This window comes from Gracilinanus agilis, chromosome 1 (assembly GCF_016433145.1).
Source record: "Gracilinanus agilis isolate LMUSP501 chromosome 1, AgileGrace, whole genome shotgun sequence".
In the NCBI taxonomy this organism is placed as follows: Eukaryota; Metazoa; Chordata; class Mammalia; order Didelphimorphia; family Didelphidae; genus Gracilinanus; species Gracilinanus agilis.
Window position 1 is genome coordinate 566971442 of NC_058130.1, and position 19818 is coordinate 566991259.

Here is a 19818-nt window from a genome sequence, read left to right on the forward strand (position 1 = left end):
TATTCGGGTCTAAGTTTTCATATCTATAAAATTAGGATGAGAGGATGTTGAAAAGGATACTCTGTAAGTTACTTTCAAGATATATTTCCATAGAGAGCATATAAACATATTCACACATGTGTATCTGTAGACACATGAATATATGCATATACATAGAAAATATGTCATTAATATATCCATACAATACATATATGCATATTTACATTTATAATATTTTTCATATTATCATACAATATGTGCACATGTACTTACAGATAGCTCCTACACACATTTGTATATGCACATATTCATATATACTAAAAAATCCAAATATACATGTATAGATATTCAGATCTTAATTTGTCATGGAACAACAATGAAGGATCTTACAAACATAGTAAATAAAGCCTCATCATTGATAGAAGATCATATGTCTAATAGAATAATTTTAATTTTACTATGTTGAATTATGCTCTCACATAAATACATTTAATACTTTACAAACTAACAAATTCACAATTTCTTATATAAGTATCTTACTTATTTCTTAATACTAAAATGATTGTAGATATGTTGATGATTAGGTTTATAAATAGAAAGTTTAGGCTTGTTTTCAAAAAAATAGAGAGGAGATATATACTCAAACAGCTATGAGTTAGGTGTACATACATAGTATGGTCTCCATCCAGGCAGCATCTTGGAACCAATTTTGATAGTAAGCACGTAAAGAAGGAAGTATTGTAAAGGGTCAGAGTAGGACCTTGTACTTAAGCCAGGGAGGATTGTTTAAGCACGAGGAAGAGCATGGCAGGAATGACAGGGTCAATAGAAGTATTTGATTACTATACTAAGAGCAAAGACATGGCAACTAGAATGGGATAAGTTGGGAGGGGGACGTGAAGATGACAAGATGACCTATGTGGATGGCTGAAAGGAGTGTGGGGGTGAAGTGTGATATCTGGGACCACCTAGTAGAAATAGGCTAAGTGAGTTAGTTTGTATCCACTCAGGCACCCATCAACTATGTTGCACATTTGGATTAAAACTCCAAAGATAAGTGGATAAATTCCCCCAGTGAGTGGGAATATATATTTTGGAACTCCAGGTCAAGGATGGAGAACAATATTTTAGATGATCTGAAAAAGACAGCATCAGTAGATATGACAAAATCTAGTGGCTACATGGTATTCGCAGGTATCATTTTATGATATCTAGGGTTCATTTGCTTGATAAAATGGACTAAGTGGGCTAGTTTATATTCCCTCGATTGCCAAAAGACTAAACCTGGTCTCAGGGATAGAACTAATGTGGTGTCAAAAAACTGGAAAGCAAGGGTGTGCCCTTCAAATGGGGAATGGCTGAACAAATTGTGGTATATACTGGTGATGGAATACTATTGTGCTAAAAGGAATAATAAACTGGAGGAATTCCATGTGAACTGGAAAGACCTCCAGGAATTGATAGAGAGTGAAAGGAGCAGAACCAGAAGAACATTGTACACAGAGACTGATATACTATGGTAAAATCGAATGTAATAGACTTCTGTACTAGCAGCAATGCAATGACCCAGGACAATTCTGAGGGATTTATGGTAAAGATGCTACCCACATTCAGAGGAAGAACTACAGGAGAAGAAACACAGAAGAAAAACAACTGCTTGGACATTTGGGTTGATGAGGACATGATTGGGGATGTAGACCTGAAAAGACCACACCCATGTAACTATCAATAATGTGTAAATAAGTCTTGACTGACCACACATATTAAAACCAGTGGAAATGCGAATTAGCTACTGCGGGGGCGGGGGGAGGGGTGGTGGTTGGAAGGGGTGGAAGGTAAAGTAAAAACATGAATTATGTAACCATGGAAAATTTTTCTAAAAATAAAGAATTATTAAAAAAAAACCCCAAAACAAACAGGTATGGTTATCCTTTAATGAAGGGACTATTTGGAGGTTTGGAAGAGAGATAGACACACACAGAGATGAGAGGGAGACAGAGATGGAGATAGAAAGAGAAAGAGATAGAGACAAAAAGAGAGGCAGATAGAGTGCATATTTTATGTATATGATGTCTACAGTGTTAGAAGACTTTGGCAATTATTTGTACATTTCTTATGCATTTCTTCCTTGAATCAGCATGATATTAAAATACCAAATTTCTGGTTAAGCTTTTGAGATCCTTGAACCTCAAACTTCTCCCCCTTCAGGTTTGCATGGTAGTAACTGTTTATGAATTTTGGTAGTATTAACACTAATTGAAAGATGTGCTTTTCCAAATATAATGGAAGTGCCACATTTGCACTTTTTTGCTTTGCAACTTCAGCATCATTTCAGTTCTTAGATAGCTGGGGAGTTTTACTCAATACATATTAACCTAGACTAATAATCAATGCTTTCATATTAACTTATATAACGGAGCATATAGCTGAATTAAAGGCAATGATCATAATTCTCCCACACCATAGTCTTTACGAAATTATTTTATCCATCTTTCTAACATCCCAAATCTGGCCCATTAACACTTACGAAAGGCAGTGAACTGGTACATTAAAATTAAAAGCTCATATCCTGAGCAGCAGCTAGCCAAACCATGAATCAGTAACATTTAAGCATAATACTACTGGTTGTTTCTGAATGAAATTAAGTCATTAGTACATATTGATTTTCTCAAGATTTGTTTTTCTATTCTTCTAAAATAATATACCTCTTTTGGCAGATCGATAAACAAGAATTGCTTTAGAAGGGAGGGGTCTAGAAATAATCATTTATGTGACATGGAATTTGAGAAGGCTGTGTGCTTCCTAGCCTACAGCTATTTTGCCTGAGTTAACTTTGTCAAGTTTAGGCAATTATTTATGCACATCTATCTTTCTAGCCTAATCAATTTCTACACAGTTTTTCAGCTGCAGTGGAGCTTGGGTAGGAGAAAATAAAATCTGTTATTTTAGGCCCTGGTGGATTTTTCTATTACATCCTTCATTAAAATAAAATTAAAAATAGACGTAGATCTATCTCTAACTGTTTTCAAAACGTTTTATGTTTTTCTATTAACAACCTTTACATACACTGAATTTACAGTATCTGTAGTCCTTCCTAAAGTGTCATTTCCCTTCTAGATTTTTAGGATGTGATAATGCTTGACTGCACTTATTTATAATGAGCATCCAGAAATAGATTTTTCTTACTCAGGGTTCTACACACCTTACTACCCAATTAGAATGTAGAAGAGACAAAAATTCTGTTAAGATTTGTGATTCTGTACAGCGGCTCAATCATCTCTATCTGCCCATGATGGAGTCATTGTAATCCAGTTTTCCCTTTTTTGACAGATGATGGTAACTTGTAAATATTGATGTGTGGTTCATAAATTCTAGGAATTTACTCACTTTTTAAAAAAAATCTGCCCTGATATGCCATTGAGACCAAAGTAAATCTAACCAACCACTTGCAAAAATATTATAACATCAACTCCTGATTGAAAATTTTTCTTCTCATAAAAAAAAAACTTTAAAAAAAGAAAATTTTTCTTCTCAAGATAATCTTTTTTGTCACTGAAATCTCCAAGAAATACTCCAAGATATAGAGGGTTTTTTTAAGCCAGTTTGCTTAAATTTATGAATGGGGGGGGGGGAGCTGGGTAGCTTAGTGGATTGAGAGCCAAGTCTATGAATAAGCAGTCTGAGGTTCAAATCTGGACTCAGATACTTCCTAGCTGTGTGACCCTGAGCAAGTCACTTAACTCCCATTACTGAGCCCTTACCATTCTTCTACCTTGGAACCAGTATCAAGTATTGATTCTAAATGGAAGATAAGGGTTTTTTTTAAAATGTATATGAATGGATTTTAGATTTTCTGACTGGGGTTGGCTTTTACCTGAAGGAATCCTGGAATATGTCACATATATTTTGTTGTCCTTTGGATTAAAAAAGGCTAAACATAATAATTTCTATGCTGCTTTAACAGTAGAGTCATAGAACTATTAATTTATTACTATGGTATTGTCAATAGTAAAATTTTCTAGAAGAGATGCTAAATATAGAGGAGGCTATATGTCAGTCATATTTGAAATACAGAGTAGACAATAAAGCAGTCAAAAATGTAATCCCAATTCATATACGTTTATTAATATTCAGGTATAATACAGCAGAAATAAAGTAGAATCATTAGATTAGAGCAGTTTGAAGGCAAGTCTATCTTCTAGGTTGAAAATTATTTAAAAATAATCCTGGGTTTAGGAAAGAATCTAACAAATGTCTCCATTTCACACTGGGCCTATAACTAACTCATCTGGCCAGATTTCCCCAAGTATAGCTGTTAATGGTTTACTGTTAACCTGGAAGGAAATTTCTCATGGAGTGCTCCATTGTCCTTGCCTCTCTCTGCATTTTAACATTAATTAATAACTTGAATAAATATATAGTTGGCATGTTTATTAAGTATGAAGATGACACAAGCATAGAAGAATTATTTACCATGTTGAATGAGAGACAATACAGAAAGACCTCAGGATATAATAGTGGATCAAATCAAAAAGATGAAATTTAACTAGAGTAACTGTAAAGTTTCTGTAATATATCACTCTTGTGCCTAATAAGATCTTGAAGATATTATCTGATTCTCAGACATTATGCCAGAGAAGGGCAAACTATCAGGTAAAACCATACTTGGAAGACTTCACATAAAGTCTCAGAAACAAACTGTCAGCTTTATAGAGGCCAATCAAGCTGCAAACATGAAATGGCTCATCAAAAATAGGCTGATTGCTTTGGGACAATTAATTATTCATGGCCATCCATGAGTGAAAGAAATGTATAAAATGTCCCTCAATTCTAAGTAGCCTCTGTTTCTCTAATGAGTTTAAGGTGAATCTGAGCTTGTGAACTTGTGTGACTAGGATGGTAATTCCCTAAACAGAGATATGAAAGTTCAGAAGCGGGGTATGCTTAGGGACAAAAGGCATTGAATTATCTTGTGGACATATTGAGTGAGAAATGCCTCCCAGATACCTGACTGGAAAAGTCAAACAGACAATTGATGTGAGATTTTCACTCAGGAGAGATTTAAAGGAAGAGATGTGCATCTGCAAATCATTTGCTTTAGGCATAAGGTCAACAAATGAACCTGTGATTTCTTTGCTATAATGAACTCCCAGATGGAAAAATTTCCTCTTCCAGTACTATTTGGCACCATCTTTACAACATATAGAGAGTTCCCCAGAACACTGAGAAGATTTGCCCAACATCACATAGCAATTTGTGTTAGAGGTGGGACTTGAACCTAGGTCTTTGTATCTCAGAAGTTGGTTCTACATCCATTATACTATATCATTTCTCAAATTAAATAAAATTAAATTCTATTGTTTGACCTTATTATGTATTTCTCCCCTCTGTAGTCCACATCATGGTCAACCTGAAACTCCATGTCCTATATCTATGCCTTTGCATCTCATGCCTAGACTACTCTTTTTCATCACCTCCATTAATTAGAATCACCATACTACAAGGATTTGGAGATAATTCCCTGAGAACTCAATTGATCCAAGTTCTTTAAGGACACTGGAAAATGTTCTATAGCTTGTTCTGTTCAACTAATCATGTGGAAAAGATTCTCCATCTGTCAATCTGCACATTGTTTCTAGCTGACCCCCATTCCTGGAATTCTTTCTCTCCTGCTCTTTAAATTTTTCACTTTCCTGACAATTTAAAGTGCCAACTAAACTCTCATCTTCTACAGTAAGTCTTCCCTAAGTCCTCAATTCCAGTGCTTTCCCTCTGTAATGATTTCTGACTTATCTCCTATTTAGCTTGATTTGTATATATTTGTTTGCGATATGATAGCATACCCTTTTGTAAAAGCTATTTGTTATCATTGGTTAAATGGAACTGTGACACTAATCACTGACAGTGAATAATGAGGTGAATATACAAGAATAGGAGCTCAAGCCAGAAGAGATATCCCTTGCCCTGCAGAAATACCTTACATACTGAATAGGAGATATAGTCTGTTTTACTCTGAGACATACCATCCAGATTATCAGTATACCTAGATTTCTTCAAGAATTAATTTAATGTAAATACCACCTTCTGAAAGAGAACTTACCTGATCCTTACCCACCCCCAGGGCATTCCTCTTCTCTCATCTTACATTTACTTTGCATATACTTAAAACATACATATATATATGTATATATATATACATATATTATATATGTCTTCCTCTCAGATATAATGTAAAAAACTTGAGAATAATTTCACTAACTTTGCTTTAACACAGAATATCAATACATGAGCACCTACTGTGTGCCAGGCACAGTGCTAAGTGCTATGAGGATACAAAAAAAGGAAAAAGATAAGAACTGCCCTTAAGGAACTTATAGTTTAACGGAGGAGATAACTTGAAAACGTATACAAATCAAGATAAATACAAGCTAAATCTGAAATAATTAAAGAGGGAAAGCATTGAAATCAAGGGCTTAGTGAAGACTTACTGTAGAAGTTGAGATTTTAATTTGGACTAAAAGGAAGTCAGAAAAGTCAGCAGTTGAAGACAAGGAGGGAGAACATTCTGGGAATGGGGGATGGCTAGAAAGAATGCCCAGAGCTGATAGATGAAGTGTTTTGTTCATGGAATAGCTAGGAGGACAGTATTGACTAGATCAGAGTGTACATGCTGGGGAATAAAGTGTAAGAAGACGGGGATGGCATAGATTATGAAGGGCTTTAAATGCTAAATAGCATTTTGCATTTGCTCCTGGAGGCAATAGGAAGCCACTGGAATTTATTGTTTAGGGAAGAATGATATGATTGGGCTTGAATTTTAGGAAAAGTACTTTAATCACTGAATAGAGAATGAATTAGAGTGGAGAGAGCCTTGAGTCAGACAGACCTACCAGCAGCTATTGAGTTGGTCAAGATATGAAATTACACAGGTCTGCATTAGAGTGATGGTAGTGTCAGAAAAGAGATAATTCCAGAGAAGTTTCAAGGATGAAATGGATGGCCTTTGCAACAGCTTGGAAATGGAGGATGAGAGAGAGAGTGAGGAATTCAGGATGATTCCTTGGTTGCAAGCCTTAGGAACCAGGAGGATGGTAGGCGCAGGGGAAATTTTAGGAGAAAGATAAAGAGTTCTGTTTTAGATTGATTAAGATGTTAAGGGGACATTCATTTCAAGATGTCAGAAAAACAGTTGGAGATGCAAAATTAGATACCAGCAGAGAGTCTGGGGGCAGGAAATGTAGGTTTAAGAATTATCAGCAATGGTAATTCAATCTATGAAAATTTATAAGATCACCAATTAAAGTATTGTAGAGAGACTATGTTTATAGTAAGAAATCATGTTCTCGAGTAGCACCCAACAAAGAAAACAAAGAAGGAGTAGGTAGAATGTGAAGGAGAAAAATCAGAAATGAATGGCATCCCAAAAATATAGATAAAAGAAAATACCAAGGGGAGAGAGTAATAATCAATGTTAAAGACTGAAGAAAAGTCAATGAAAATGAGGATTAAAAAAAGGTCATTAAATTTGGCAACTAAGAGTAGTTCCTTTGGACAGAACAATTTGGTGGAATGACAAGGACAAAAGCCGGACTCTAAGGGATTAAGAGGAAAGAAAATGAGGCATCTTTCACAAACAACATTTTGGAGAAGTTTAGCTACATAGAGCAGAAGAGATATAGGAAAATGGAAGTGACAGAATAATCAAGAGAGGGTTGGGGTTTTTTTTTTCATCATAAGGGGGATATAGGCATGTTTGTAGGCAGTAGAGAGGAAGAGATTGAAAATAAGCAAAAGAGTAGAGATGACAGAAGGGCATTCCATTGGAGGAAATGGATGCAATAAAATCACTTGAACAAATAGAAAAGTTATCCTTGATAAGGAGTAAGGGTACTTCTTCATGTGAAACAGGGGTGAAGGAAGAGAGAGCCACAAACAACTCTTGAATGATTAGAGATGTAAAAGAGAAGGGGAGTTTGTGATGGAGGGACTCAAGTTTTTTTGTAAAATATGAGGCAAGATTCTAAGCTGTGAGAATACAGAGACGGATAATCATGGAAGGTTTGAAGAGGTATAAAGAGGTTGAAAACATAATAGGATTGCCTACCAGCAGTAAGGGTTCATCTGAGGTTATATAACATAAATCTGTAGTGGACCTAATCAGAATCGTGTCATGATTTTTCTCCATCTTCATTCAGTAGCACTTTCATGGTATTGTGATAATGAAACTAAATCTGCTTTCTGGATTATCTTGATTCAGTGTAGATTTCTGCAGGCTTCTTTCTCCAAATAGCTCATTTTCTGGATTCAAGGAGATAGCAAGCTTCTTTTCCTAAAAATTTTCTCCAACAACATTTTAAATCTTGGATTTTGGGGAAAATACAATCTCCCCTGAAGAGGGTGTTGACCAACAAATGTAAGGAGTGATATAAGACAATAAATGGTGTGAGTGATCCAAAGTTGAGGTCTGGCTGAGCATAATCAATGATATGGTAAAGAGAGGAGATTCAAATTCAAGGGGGCAGAATAGGGCAGTGTCAAATTACTTTGAGAAGGATTCAAGCTGAAAAAAAGAGAAAAGATACCTTGGGAAAGATTTGAGAGCCCATGGGATTGGAGGCCACAGTTCAGATGAAAAGTAGGGCTCTTTATATAAGGGAAGGACAGAAGGAGAGGTGAAAAATCAATAGATTATGGTCCATTAAGTGTACTCCAAAATTCTGATGGAGGTGATATGTTTATGGGTGATGACTAGGTCAAATACATGTTGACTATTAGGTGTGGTTAAGGTGAGGTGGAGGAGCATCTCATGCGAGGTGAATAGGTTGAAGAAATGAGTGGTTAGGGGATTTGAGGGACAATAAATATATATGTTGAAATTCCCTAGTAAGGGAGTTGGGGAGGAGACAATAATGGAGACAGCTTTGAAACTCATTGAGGATGAAAGAGGGGATGACCTGATGGTACCCAATAACAGCTACTAAGATTTTGATTGGGTAGAGAATATGCATAGCATGAAATCCAAAGGAGTGAGACAATTGAGTGATTAAGGAAAGGGGAGAACTTAAAAATGGCAGTGAGAAGCAGATATTCCAACTTCTCTGCTTCAACCAGTGATCCAAGGAGAATGGGTAAAGCTACAGATATTTTGTAAAATCTTATTAATTGATTTGATTGATTGATTGATCTGAGATTCAGAAGTTACTTGATAATATAATGTGTACAATTAACTTGAGACTATCTTTTGCTACAGAAATGACCTGTTATAGAAATAAACATCTGTCTTTTTATAGGATGTTATGTGTGAGAAGGAGGGGGACACATATCATGTTGCCAAAACCCTTGAAATCTATTACCTTTCAAATATTTTCTTACTTTTTTATCAAGTTCACCATAATACTTCTATACCTCCATCTCTGTCCTCTGTTCAGGTTTTTCCAGCTACTGTGATCTTATCATTTGTATTCCCATTTGTCTTTTTTTGCCTTCTGTTTTATTTTTAAAGTTGGCTTTATGATATCCAGGATGCTTGGTCTCTTTTCAGCATCAACAAGTTCCAGACACAATGTACAGTGGAAGCCATATCTTAGACTCTCTTATAAAATTAATAATATAAAAAACATGTACTGTATTAAATTTTTGCTATATATCTTGTTAGGTTCACCCTTAAGCAAAATAGTGAAATTGTCATAATGTGCCTCTTTCCTTACAGAGTTAAGATTTTATTTCTTCTTGCTCCTCCATGACCTACTACTGAATACTTGACTGCCCACAGAAACTACCTCTGATGTTTTTCAGCCTTCCCAGGATTTTCTATTTGAGTTTTCAGTGTTTATTCTTATAGATCTTTCCATACTCCTTCTTTCTCTCAAAATTTATATGCCCTTTATTCTCCACCCCTATATTCTTTTCTGATGAGTTTGGTCTCATTAATGTGCTAATGGGGATTTTGACTGGTTATTGCAGCATCCTTCCTATAGCCATGGGACTCCCAATTCTATGTCACAGACTCCAAAAACATTGCTTTAATGTGGAGTATCTAATAATGGATGTTTCTGTGGCAAACACTGACAGGGCAGTGGGCCAAAATTTAAGAAGAGGCAAAATTTGAGCAGTGATCAGATTAAACTCATGGCAGTTTACTGTAATTGCAGGGTGTGAGGAGTTACCAGAAGAAAATGAACATCTAAAATGAATTCGAATGGATAAATATGTATCTGCATGTGCAAATTATTCTAACATTGGTTTGGTGAGACATGAGAATTATGAGATCTCTAAGAAGTTCAAGAAAGTAGCTGTTCATAGTTCCCAAAGTATAAAGACCCTAAAGCTGAATAATAATACTGTAGAGAACTGTTTAGGGATGACAGAAGATGGATTAGCACATTGTCACGCCAGAAACCCCACTACACCTCAACTATCATGTGATTTTATGAATAGAAGACATATTAATTACCAAGGGGAATAAAAAGAATTGAAATCATTAGAGTGAATATAAACAACAATGAGAGTTTAAAGTTATGCAAAAGTATCAAGGGAAGAATATATTCTTCCCAATGAAGGATTTATTGCATTTTTGACTTTGTAAATCGAATGGGATAATTGCAAATTAAGCTTATTATCATTTTTATGTCAGCAGTTTTCCCCAAAACTTCTCACTGGGAACACTGAAAAATAAAGTATTATAAATGGGTGTGCTTCATTTCTGAAATACATCAAATGTTAATGCAGTATGGATAGCTATTTCAAAAAGCAATATGAGCATCTGTGTTTGGGGGAAATTTTTCAACAGATATAGATAGAGTTTTATTCTGAGTATAATCATTTTTTCTTGTTATTTTCTTGATTTCCTTTCTTTTGGGGGTCTAGTGAGGAGTAGAGGGTGGGAGAGAGGGAAAGAATTTATCTACATGGTTGAATCGTTTAGTTCAAAAACAAGTAGCAATCACAAATATCAAATAAATTGCCAAATCCAAAGTCCTTTTTCAATTCTCATTCTTTTTTGTTGAGTATAAGTGTGATAAACCATATTTTTAAAATACCTTCTTATTTTGGCTTCTGAAATATAGTATAATCCCAATTCATCTTGATTTCCTTCTCTGCTTTCTTCATTGGTTCTTGTTAGTCCTTCTATAGTTGATCTTTGTATATTTTTTTCAAAACTTAATCTTTTATTTCTCTGTTCTCATCACATTTTTTGAGTGATGACTTTAAATTCCATCCTAAACAACAACAGAATTTTCTATGTGAACAGGAAACAGAGATGATATAATAAAACTCAAATCTGAAAAAAAGTCTCTTCTGATCAAATCAGCATGTGTTTATCCACTTCTGCTTTACTAAGTCCAGTAGTCAAGAAGTCACTCATTCTAAAGACATTCCATTTCATTTTGAGATTATTATAACCTTTCATTTTACCCTTAAATTGAGTTAAAATTGATTTCATACTTTTCACATATTGGGCTTAATTTTACCCTACAGGTTCAGGTAGAATATGAGAATTTTTCAAACACTTTAAACCTGCAACCCTGTCCTCTCCCCTTCCCTCCCTGCCCTCATTCTCATCCCTCAAAGACCCACATGCCTCCATGTCTTCTCCAGGCTAAGCATTTCCAGTTTCCTTAACTGATCCATACCTGGTATGGTTTTCAGTATTAGCACAATTCTGCTCACTTTGTTAAATTGAATTACCATTTATCAGAGCTTCAAGCTGAACGATCCCTCAGCTGTCACCTAGTCCAATCCCCGCATAGCTGAATAAACTGAGGACTAGAGGGACAATTTGACATGAGCACAAGTCATCCAGGGAGTGTGTGAGAGAAATTATTGAGGGGACTTTGATCATGAGGATAGAATCTGAACTCTGGTACTCCCTTGGGTAAGCAAGAAAGCCAGCATTCAAAGTAGGGGATGAGGAGGCTGACTCATGATGCATGATGGATGAGAGTCAATGGGCAGAGAGAAAGTTAGATAAACTGAGTTCCATTAGGATTTGGGGCTCTGCCTTCTGGAAGGAAGAAAGATAAGAATGGAGGCTATCTATGAATCCTTTCTTTGGGAATGGTCCATTTCCTTGCTCTTCTTTCATCCTCTACTTTTTGATTAATAAAAATATTAAAATCTATGGCCAGACTCCATATTTTAATCTTTACAGTAGCAAATGGCAGAATTGAGTTTTGAAACCAGAATTTCCAATTCCTCTCCTCTTTTACACCATAAGAAAATGTTAGTGTTCTGTATATTATTCGTAATCAAGAATATGATATGGTATTCTAGATTTGGTGTGATTATCACAGAGTATACCATGATGATCACTTTTCTAGTTCTTACACTGTGTTTCTATCAATGTGATCTGATTACATTAGGGGTTTTTTTGTCTCCAATGTTGCAAATGTCATCAGTATGTATTTTCGATCTCCTTGTGATGTGATAAGCCAAGATTCTGGTGATGAATTTTTCACTCCTTAGTGAGGAGAATCCTTAGAGACAGGAAACGTTCATCACTAGATATTGATTAAAATCTTTTCCCTTTTCATCGGTCTACCTCACTATGTGGGATGCATTATCCTAGCCTGTGAACACCCAAAGCCAGTTCCATAATGTAATGATTCTGACAAGAGGAATATTAGGATTTTAACAGAGGAAAGGAATTTTAACATTAATAACTTAAGTTTAAAGTATTCCTAATTTTAAAATAAGTTTTACTGGTATTATCTCATATGATTATAATAACATGACTATTAGATCAGTATATATAGCAATTATTCATTCATTTGTGTATTAAAGGATATATATGTGCTTAATGATAACTATACTTTTTATTAGTTCTTTTTCAATATGAAAATGTCATTGACTATGCTATAATCATATGATTATCCTGAGTGATACCCTTCATGTCTATTTTGCCATATATTAAATATTTCCAGATTGCTGTGCTTTTTCAGTTCCTGAATTGTCTTTACTTTTTAAAAAAATCTAAATATTTTCTTAATTGCTTTCAGAGTATCAGTTGTGGCTTGTTTTAGTGTGCCTGTTTCATCATTGCTCCAAGATCTGATTCTCATTGGCTTTTCCTAGTCTAGTGAAGCCTAGAGAAACAGGTAATGAAGCTTATTAAAATTGTGTTTGAGCAATAAGCAAATGTTCTTGGATCAAAGAAATTAGTCTCAATCCATCAACTTCATAAATTACATTTTGATTGATCAAAACTTATATGGTTCCTTTTATAATATATTTGAAATAATTTAACAAATGACTTTTGGGTAAGTGAGGGAAATATTTTTAGGTTATAAAATCTGGGAAAGTATTGATTTGTCTCATTATTCACATGCTATAGGATGATTTGCATGATCCTTTTTCATGGCAGATAAAATATTTTTGTATTTCTATTTCTTGAGATTACAGAAAGTTTTATTCTCAAAACTAATAATAATATTTTAGTAAGTATTGAAGTGACAAAGATAATGCTATATTCTATTAAATATTACTTAAACTAGTCGTATTTAAAAAGCCAAGAGGAAGAATAATATTGTAGAATAAAAAATGTTTGACTTTTTCTATCTACATTACTCTATTATAGAGCTTTAATCATGTTTTACTATATCTTCATTTCACAAATAATATCACAGTTAATACCTATTTAACATTTGTAACTGTATGAATTTGATTTGATTTTTCTTAATAATTCATTCAATAATATAATATATTTTCATAAAGATTTTTATCTGCTATGTATTGCACACTGTTCCAGGTACTAGGAATGTTAATTTTTTTCCTTAACCCTTAAGTTCTGTGTATTGGCTCCTAGGTGGAAGAGTGGTAAGGGTGGGCAATGGGGGTCAAGTGACTTGCCCAGGGTCACACAGCTGGGAAGTGTTTGAGACCAGATTTGAACCTAGGACCTCCCATCTCTAGGCCTGACTCTCAATCCACTGAGCTACCCAGCTGCCCCCTGTTAATTTTTTTTAAGGAAGGCATACTGGCATCTAATATGGCAGAGTAAAAAACACTTCACTTGCCTGAAACCTCCCACCACACACAAAAAAGAAAATTAATCATGTCAAAATGAAGAAAAATGTGAGGGACATATCTCACTGGAGTGAAAAGGGAAAGTAGTCCAATGAGTGAGTACAGCATTCATGGGAATTAGCAGAATGTGGATAAGCACAATGAGCTATTACATGACCAGAGGCAATGAAGTGCCAATAAAGAAGTAGGTGGTGGGGGTGAGGGGTATCCAACATACTTCAACATGTCCTGAGTAAACAAATAAGGTAGAGTGGGGAGAAGCCCAGAACATAAGTCAATAGGGGAACTGGCATCATAGGGAGCAGACAAAATAGCTGCAAGTCTCCTGAGAGCAAGTTGACAAGACTAGCCCTCAAAGGGCACACTCTGTGAACCAAAAGCAACCAGGTCTACACCTACACCAAAAACCAGAGAAGAGTACTCTAAAAATTGAAATAGTGCTCCCTTTACCTCAGAAGTGGAATATGAAAAAAAATTCCTAGAAAAATGAACAGAAGACAAAACAAAAACATTACTTTAAAAAGTTACATTGTGACAAGGAATATCAAAATATGAACCAAGAAAACATTGAATATGGCATTCTGAAAGGCAAGAATCCAAGGTTATAACAAAGAATTACATACCCAGCAAAGATCAGCATAATTCTCCAGGAGGAAAAAAAGGTTTAACAAAATAGATGATTACCAGAAATTACTGACTCAAAAAAAAGGGTAAAAAGAAAATTCTTTGATTAAATTTGAGAATCAAAAGAAGCATATGAAGGCAAAAATAAAAAAAAATGAAAACTTAAAGATTTAAATAAGGTTAAATTGATTTCATTCCTAAATGGGAAGGTAATAATTAAGATACTGAAGATATATATTTTACTTGAGATATTAAAAAGGCACTAAAAGTATTTAAGATTCTTAAGGTATTTATGATACTTAAGAACTTTACTCACTATTAGTGCAATGAAAGTAATATACATAGAGAGAAGGGAGCAAATTATGTAAGATGGGATGATATTAAAAAAAGGAATTAGTAAGGGAAATAAACTAGAAGAACAAAGATAGGTAAGGATAAATTTTCTCATATGAAAAGGTGCATAAGAATCAATAGAGTGGAGGAGATGTGAAGTGTGTCAGGCAATGTTTGAACCTTACTCTTACCAGAATTAACTCAAAATGGGAATATCAACCATTCTCCCTCAACTATAAAAACTTTTCTTGCCTATGGCCCTGCAGGAAGGAAGGGCGATTAAGAAACTGGGGGAGACAAAAAAAAAAAAAAAGAGTCATTCGAAGGGAAACATTTGTGAAGAGAGGAAGATGAAAAGTAGAGAGAAAATGAGAAATTAAAAAAGGGGGAAATAATATGGAGAGAAACCCCAATTAATAATCATAACTCTGAATGTGAATGGCATGAATTTACCATTAAAAGGAAAAGGATAGCAGAATGGATTAAAAACAAGAATCCCACAATATGTTGTCTACAAGAAACACATTAAAGAAGGGAGAAACACACAGAGTAAAAGTGTTTTTAAAACACTTTTAAAAAACTGGAGCAAAATCTATTAAGCCTCAGTTAAAGAAATTAAATTGAAAAGCAGGAGTAGCAATCATGATCTCACACCAAAGAAAGTAAAAACTGATCCAATCGAAAAAGATTTGTGAAGGAATTACATACTAATAAAAGCACCAAAGGAAATGAAGCAATATCCATACTAGACAAAGATGTACTAAATGGCAGATAATCCAAATTCCTAAAGGAGAAGTTACATGTGTTACAGTAGGAAAATAATTTTAAATTTACTACCGGGGGAACCTCAGCCTTCCCCTCTCAGAAATAGATACATCCAACCAAAAACGAACAAGAAGAAAGTTAAGGAGGTAAATAGAAAAGTTTGATAAAATAGAACTCTGGAGAAAACTGAATGGGAATCAAAATTAAAATACTATTTTCTGAGTAGTACCTGGCACCTTCACAAAAATTAATCATATAATAAGGCATAAAGACCTCACAACCAAATGTAAAAAACAGCAATATTAAAAGAATTCTTTTTCAGACCATAATGCAATAAAAATTACATTCAATGAAGTGCAGCAGAAAGAAAAAAATTAATTGGAAACTAAATAATTTCATGCTAAAGATCAAATGGTTCAAAGAACAAATCTTAGAAACAATCAACAATTTCATTAAAGAGAATAGAAATGAAGAATCAACACACCAAAATTTATGGGATGCAGCCAAAGCAGTATTTAGGGGAAAATTTTAACCTCTATATGCTTATAGCAATAAAATAGAAATACTGCAGATCAATGAATTGGGCCTGCACTTTTTAAAGAAAACTAGGGGAGAAAAGAACAAATTAATAATCCCCAATTAAATAACAAACTGGAAATACTGAAAGTCAAAGGAGAGATGAATAAAATTGAAAGCAAGAAAAGCATGGAACTAACATATAAGACAAGGAAATGGTTTTATGAAACACATTATTATACTTTATTAGCCATAGGTTAAATTAATTTTAAAAAAGAAAACAAAATTGCCAGTATTATAAAGGAAAAAGTTAAAGTTATGATCAATAAAAAATAAATTAAAGGAATTATTGGGAATTATTTTGCCAACTACATGACAATAAATCTGAAAATCAAAGTAAAATAGATCAGTGTGTGTGTTTATATATATGTATATATATATACACACCCAGATTAACAGAATGCTCAAAATCTCCATCTCAGAAAAAAAAAAATAACCTGAACAAACTATCATTGAATTTCCTCAGCAAAAAACCCCTTGGCCAGATGGATTCACAAATGAATTCTACCAATCATTCAAATAATGATTATCTCCAATATTACATAAAATATTTGGAAAAATAGTTTAAAAAGGAATTGTTCCAAATTAATTTTATGATATAATTATGGTGCTGATAACTAAACCAAGAAGAGCAAAAAACAGAGAAAGTAAACTAGAGACCAATCTCCCTAATGAATATTGATGCAAAAACTCAAATAGACCTCAAGCAAAATACTAGCAAGGAGATTATGGAAATATTTCATAAGAATCATATGCCATAACCATGTGGATTTTATACTAGATATGCAAGGATGGTTCAATATTAGGAAAATTATCAGCATAATTGGTCATATCAATAACAAAATCAGGAGAAATAATATGATTACCTTAATAGATACAGAAAAAAGCTTTTGACAAAATACAAAACCCATTCCTTGTTTAAAAAATAGAAAACACTGGAATAAATAGAGTGAAAATGGCATCAATCTAAAATCATCAGCATCATTGTCTATGAGGATTAGATAGAAGTCTTCCAATAAGAATGAGGGAGAAACAAGGATGCACATTATCACTATTACTGAAAATATACTAGAAATGCTAACTATAACAATAAGAGAAGAAGAAATAGAAGGAATTGGAACATGAAATGAGGAAACAAAGTTATCACTTTTTGCAGATGATATGATGGTATACAAAAAGAAACCCAGAGAACCAACCAAAAAAGAATCTTATCAAAACAATTAATTTTAGCGAAGTTGCAGGAGATAAAATAAAGCCACATAAATCATCAATATTTCTATTTACCACCAACAAAATCCAACAGCAAGAGACAGAGAAATTTCAATTAAAATAACTATACACAATATAAAATACCTGGATTTCTTTCTACTTACAAAAGTAAATTCAGCAACTATATGAACAGAATTACAAAGCACTGTTTTATACAAATAAAATTAGGCTGAAATAATTGGAAAAATATGAGCTGCTTATGGGCAAGCCAAGCCAATATTTAAAAAATGACAATTCTGTCTAAATTAATTTGCATATTCAGGGCCATACCAATCAAATTACTCAAAAAAAAATTCGGAGTAAGAAAAATAATCACAAAATTCATCTAGAAGAACAAAAAATATATTAAGATAATATCAAGATAATTAATGAATAGTATATAAAGGAATAATACCTAGCCCTACCATACTTTAAAACATATTATAAAGTATAATCATCAAAACAATTTGGTACTGGCTAAGAAATTCAGTACTGGATGAATGAAATAAGGTAGGTATTTAACATACAATATTAAATAACCATAGTGACTTCATGTTAGATAAACCCAAAGATCCACCCTTTTGAAGGAAGAACTCACTATTTGACAAAATTGCTAGGAAAACTTAGAAATCAATTCAGCATAAAGTAGACTTAGAACAACATTTCCCACCTTATATCAAGATAAAGTTAAAATGGATGTTTGATCTAGAAATAAAGGATAATACCACAAAGAAGAAGAAAATGTAATAGTTTACCAGACAAACCTAAGTATAACTAAATAAGACAAAGAGAATGTCACAAGGAGCAAAATGGATACATTTTGGGAGAGGGGGAAGGAATTGGGGGGAGAAAGAATATGGATTGCAATATGTCAGAAAACAAATATTAAAAATTGTATCAAAATGTAATTTGGAAGGGGGTAGCTGGGTAGCTCAGTGGATTGAGAGCTAGGCCTAGAGACGGGAGGTCCTAGGTTCAAATCCGGCCTCAGACACTTCCCAGCTGTGTGACCCTGGGCAAGTCACTTGACCCCCATTGCCTACCCTTACCACTCTTCCACCTATAAGTCAATACACAGAAGTTAAGGGTTTAAAATAAAAAAAAAATTAAAAAAAAATGTAATTTGGAAAAAAGGATAAAATCCAATGTATATCCTTGTGGAATTTATTGTATTGTGGGGGATCTTAAAGGATGAATATAAAATCAAAAGGATAAGAGTAAAAGGCAAGGCATTGTAGGTAAAGGGAACAGTATTAATGCATAGGAGGCAGGAAATCACAGTCCATATTTAGTGTAAAGAATTGTCTATTTGACTTGAAGCATAGAGTAAGTACATGGCAGAGAATGTCATGCAATGTTAGAAGGAAAGAGTGGTGCCACATTCTGGATGATCTCAAATGCTAAGCAAAAGAATCTAACCTTTAATTTTGAGATAACTCAGAACAAATGAAGATTGTTGAGCAGTGAGCTGACTCAATCAATGTATAAAGATTATTCAAGCAGTAGAATAGAGTATAAATTAGAATAAGAGAGTTGAGATAAAAAATCAAATCATAAGGCCATTGTAATGGTTCACATGAGTGACAATAAGGATCTTTGTGTCACAACACTGGGGTTTTTAAAAGGTATATACATATCGTGAGGAGGTGAAGGGATGATAGATAGGAAGGTAGGAGGAAGGATGGAAGGAAGGAAGGAGAGAAGAAGGTAGAGGAAGGGAAAGGAAGGTAGGCGCCCCCAGCCCCAGGCAGGGGAAAATTGACCAGAGCCCTTCAGGGGCTCAAATAAAAGATCAGAGAGCAATTTAGGGTTTAGAATAGCTAGGTTTTATTTAAATTAGAAAGGGGAAGGTCTAGGGAAAACTAAGAGGTATATAGAAGGGGAAAAAGGCACAAAGAGAGAGAGCTCAGGATCCAGAGCCTCTGGCTCCAGACAGCAGAGAGCAAAAAGGAACCAAACTTTCTCTTTTATACTTTCTCCAACACCTCCCACAAAGGAAGTGGGAAGTGTCAGGGGAAGTTGTAGCAGGGAGTCCTGGGAGTAGTAGTCTCCCAGGGCTTTCAATAATTTTAAATGACACAATACAAATACACATATACTTACATGTATCAAAATCATATATATTGAGGTTTCCGGGTTAAGATGGCGGCAGAGTAAGAAGCAGCTCTTAACCTCTCCTGACCAAAACACACAAAACTCCTCAAGGGGACATAAAAACAAGTCCAGACGAACGGAGGAACCCCACAACAGGGCACAGCGTGGAAGGTA

At 34.3% G+C, this 19818-nt stretch overlaps 1 pseudogene; it reads left to right on the forward strand.

The window, feature by feature from the left end:
• Positions 1 to 1091: 1091 nt before the first annotated feature.
• LOC123254244 overlaps positions 1092 to 19818 on the forward strand; it is a 73049-nt pseudogene continuing 54322 nt past the window's right edge.